The sequence below is a fragment of the Drosophila sechellia genome, unplaced genomic scaffold (genome assembly GCF_004382195.2).
Source record: "Drosophila sechellia strain sech25 unplaced genomic scaffold, ASM438219v1 U_33, whole genome shotgun sequence".
Taxonomy (NCBI): Eukaryota; Metazoa; Arthropoda; class Insecta; order Diptera; family Drosophilidae; genus Drosophila; species Drosophila sechellia.
In genome coordinates, this window is record NW_022611278.1 from 2584 (window position 1) to 7470 (window position 4887).

The 4887-nt window shown below is 33.5% G+C and overlaps 1 non-coding gene across 1 annotated transcript; it reads right to left on the bottom strand.

Annotated features, from left to right (window-relative positions):
• Positions 1-685: 685 nt before the first annotated feature.
• LOC116803226 lies at positions 686-2675 on the bottom strand. Its single transcript, XR_004363484.1, has one exon. It is a non-coding gene; the product is annotated as a small subunit ribosomal RNA (ribosomal RNA).
• Between the last annotated feature and the right edge of the window lie 2212 nt (positions 2676-4887).

Sequence of the window (4887 nt, forward strand, 5' to 3'; positions counted from 1 at the left end):
TTATAATTCAATTTTATATAATGTCAATATTGTTTTTATTGAAAGAAATTAAAAATACACCATTTTACTGGCATATATCAATTCCTTCAATAAATTTATTTTTATACCTAAAATAAATGTTGCGAAATGTCTTAGTTTCATATAAGCATTATGTATCATAATAATCTGGTTATGGTTTGCTATTTTGGGTGACACATACTGCAAAATTTATATAAAACATTAACCTGATGGATGACAGGTACAAAACATTGTATATTTTAGGTTGTTGCATTAGCCAACGTATGCTCATAACATAGATGAACAATACATATTCGCAACGCGTGTATATTATGGTCCATATACACACACACTTATTTTGATTACCACACATTCAAATTATTTTTATTTTAATTCGACTTCTACTTCGAATTTAGTTTAGTTTCTTCGATTTCCATTTTCGAGAATTTGTTTTTATAGGAAACGCCGTTGTTGTAGTAAGTACTGCCACAAATACGCACAGCAACATTAATAATGTTAAAGTCTTTTTATGAGGTTGCCAAGCCCCACATATAAAATAAAAGCCATCTTCATTTTATTTTGACTTTAACTTTGATTCCGTGGAATCATTTTGTAATATTTTTATTTTGGTAAATTGTATTTATTTGTATTATAACAAATATTTATTAACGATAAGGATATTATACAATAATGATCCTTCCGCAGGTTCACCTACGGAAACCTTGTTACGACTTTTACTTCCTCTAAATAATCAAGTTCGGTCAACTTTTGCGAAACAACCGTAACACGCAAGGCGTCACAGTGATCACGTCCGGAGACCTCACTAAATAATTCAATCGGTAGTAGCGACGGGCGGTGTGTACAAAGGGCAGGGACGTAATCAATGCGAGTTAATGACTCACACTTACTGGGAATTCCAAGTTCATGTGAACAGTTTCAGTTCACAATCCCAAGCATGAAAGTGGTTCAGCGGTTTACCCGGACCTCTCGGTCTAGGAAATACACGTTGATACTTTCATTGTAGCGCGCGTGCAGCCCAGGACATCTAAGGGCATCACAGACCTGTTATTGCTCAATCTCATTATTGCTAGACGCAATTTGTCCATTTAAGAAGCTAGTGTCCTTATAATGGGACAAACCAACAGGTACGGCTCCACTTACATAAACACATTCAAACACAATAAACATTTTACTGCCACCATGAATGAAGGCTACATAAGCTTCAGCACCATAATCCTGAAGATATCTATTTAATATATTTGAGTCTCGTTCGTTATCGGAATTAACCAGACAAATCACTCCACGAACTAAGAACGGCCATGCACCACCACCCATAGATTCGAGAAAGAGCTATCAATCTGTCTTACACACTTATGTTCGGACCTGGTAAGTTTTCCCGTGTTGAGTCAAATTAAGCCGCAGGCTCCACTCCTGGTGGTGCCCTTCCGTCAATTCTTTAAGTTCAGCTTTGCAACCATACTTCCCCCGGAGCCAAAAGCTTTGGTTTCCGGGAAGCGACTGAGAGACCATAAAAGTAGCTACACCCAATTGCTAGCTGGCATCGTTTATGGTTAGAACTAGGGCGGTATCTGATCGCCTTCGAACCTCTAACTTTCGTTCTTGATTAATGAAAACATCTTTGGCAAATGCTTTCGCTTAAGTTAGTCTTACGACGGTCCAAGAATTTCACCTCTCGCGTCGTAATACTAATGCCCCCAAACTGCTTCTATTAATCATTACCTCTTGATCTGAAAACCAATGAAAGCAGAACAGAGGTCTTATTTCATTATCCCATGCACAGAATATTCAGGCATTTGAAGCCTGCTTTAAGCACTCTAATTTGTTCAAAGTAATAGTACCGGCCCACAATAACACTCGTTTAAGAGCACTAGTGCAGGTTTTTAAATAGGAGGAACATATGAAAAAATACAAGTATTTAATCACATATAAGAACTCCACCGGTAATACGCTTACATACATAAAGGTATAGTACTAACCACAATTGTAAGTTGTACTACCCGTATGAAGCACAAGTTCAACTACGAACGTTTTAACCGCAACAACTTTAATATACGCTATTGGAGCTGGAATTACCGCGGCTGCTGGCACCAGACTTGCCCTCCAATTGGTCCTTGTTAAAGGATTTAAAGTGTACTCATTCCAATTACAGGGCCTCGGATATGAGTCCTGTATTGTTATTTTTCGTCACTACCTCCCCGAGCTGGGAGTGGGTAATTTACGCGCCTGCTGCCTTCCTTAGATGTGGTAGCCGTTTCTCAGGCTCCCTCTCCGGAATCGAACCCTGATTCCCCGTTACCCGTTGCAACCATGGTAGTCCTAGATACTACCATCAAAAGTTGATAGGGCAGACATTTGAAAGATCTGTCGTCGGTACAAGACCATACGATCTGCATGTTATCTAGAGTTCAACCAATATAACGATCTTGCGATCGCTTGGTTTTAGCCTAATAAAAGCACATGTCCCATAAGGTTCATGTTTTAATTGCATGTATTAGCTCTAGAATTACCACAGTTATCCAAGTAACTGTTAACGATCTAAGGAACCATAACTGATATAATGAGCCTTTTGCGGTTTCACTTTTAATTCGTGTGTACTTAGACATGCATGGCTTAATCTTTGAGACAAGCATATAACTACTGGCAGGATCAACCAGAATAATGTTTTTCCTTCATATTCCATTCATATTTTTTGAATCGAAATAAGCAATATAATAGATATATAGATTTTTCACTTTATATAATTCCATGATTTTTATTATATTGAATAAAATTCAATATTTCGCCTTTGGGTAAAATTTTAAATATATAAATATAAGTAAAAAATCTATTCGATTACGGCCATTTTTATATAGCATTCGTAATCCATATTTTCATTTTTAATTTATACTTGTTTTACCAATATAACAAGAATTTCATATAATTATTGTAATATATATGTTTCTATAATTTTATCTTTTTATATATACATATTTCATTATAAAATATCATTTTATTTCCAACATACATAATTATTGTATCCACACATGTACAATTTTTGTTTAACCAATATAAATATTAAGTTAAATCATTTGCATTTTGAAGATAAATTTAAAATTTATCTCTTTTCATATATCTCTCTGGTAATATATAACATAAAACCAAGCGCATATGATAATATTTCCACATTTAATATATAATTTTATATTTCTTTCATAAGAATCCATATTTGTATTATACCGTAACGATATAATAATCCAACTATACGGCAGGTAATAAATTAATATTTGCCTGCCTCCAAAAATTAACGATAATATATGGAAACGATTTGTTATTCTATATATAATAGAAACTTGACTTTTGTTTCAACGATATTATCTAAAAAGCGTATATTCCTATTATCCGCGGAGCCAAGTCCCGTGTTCTATAGAACTGAGAAACAAATTTGTACGGATAATAATATACTTTATTTTATGTAACCAATATAAACATAATCCGAAATAAATATTTCGAATAATGCGGGAGGTCGGCAACCACTGCCTACCTATAGTAGTTTTTGAACCCGCTGTCCTCAAAGCGGGTATTTTCAATTCCGTTTGCCACCCAACATACGGTCTATTCTCTTATATATTAAGAGATTATAGGAACATTTCATTTTTTTTCCATTATTCATATATAATATGATTATTTTTTTTTTTATACATATAATAAATATTAATTTTTATATGTTTATTATTTAATTTACTCATATAATTGCCAAATTCATATGAATACATAAGTTTTGAACAATATGAGAGGTCGGCAACCACTGCCTACCTATAGTAGTTTTTGAACCCTCTGTCGTAATTCCGGTCGTTTACACTACTATACCCTCTCACTATAATGGCTTTTCTCTATAATACTAAGAGAATATGGGAATATCTCAGCATTTTTTCCCATATACATATAATAATTAACCATTTTCATATGTATATTATTTAATTTAATCATATAATTGCCAAAATCATATGAATACATAAGTTTTGAACAATATGAGAGGTCGGCAACCACTGCCTACCTATAGTAGTTTTTGAACCCTCTGTCGTAATTCCGGTCGTTTACACTACTATACCCTCTCACTATAATGGATTTTCTCTATAATACTAAGAGAATGTGGGAATATTTCAGCATTTTTTCCCTTATACATATAATAATTAATCATTTTCATATGTATATTATTTAATTTACTCATACAATTGCCAAAATCATATGAATACATAAGTTTTGAACAATATGAGAGGTCGGCAACCACTGCCTACCTATAGTAGTTTTTGAACCCTCTGTCGTAATTCCGGTCGTTTACACTACTATACCCTCTCACTTAAATGGCTTTTCTCTATAATACTAAGAGAATATGGGAATATCTCAGCATTTTTTCCCATATACATATAATAATTAACCATTTTCATATGTATATTATTTAATTTAATCATATAATTGCCAAAATCATATGAATACATAAGTTTTGAACAATATGAGAGGTCGGCAACCACTGCCTACCTATAGTAGTTTTTGAACCCTCTGTCGTAATTCCGGTCGTTTACACTACTATACCCTCTCACTATAATGGATTTTCTCTATAATACTAAGAGAATGTGGGAATATTTCAGCATTTTTTCCCTTATACATATAATAATTAATCATTTTCATATGTATATTATTTAATTTACTCATACAATTGCCAAAATCTATGAATACATAAGTTTTGAACAATATGAGAGGTCGGCAACCACTGCCTACCTATAGTAGTTTTTGAACCTCTGTCGTAATTCCGGTGGTTTACACTACTATACCCTCTCACTTAAATGGCTTTTCTCTATAATACTAAGAGAATATGGGAATATCTCTGCATTT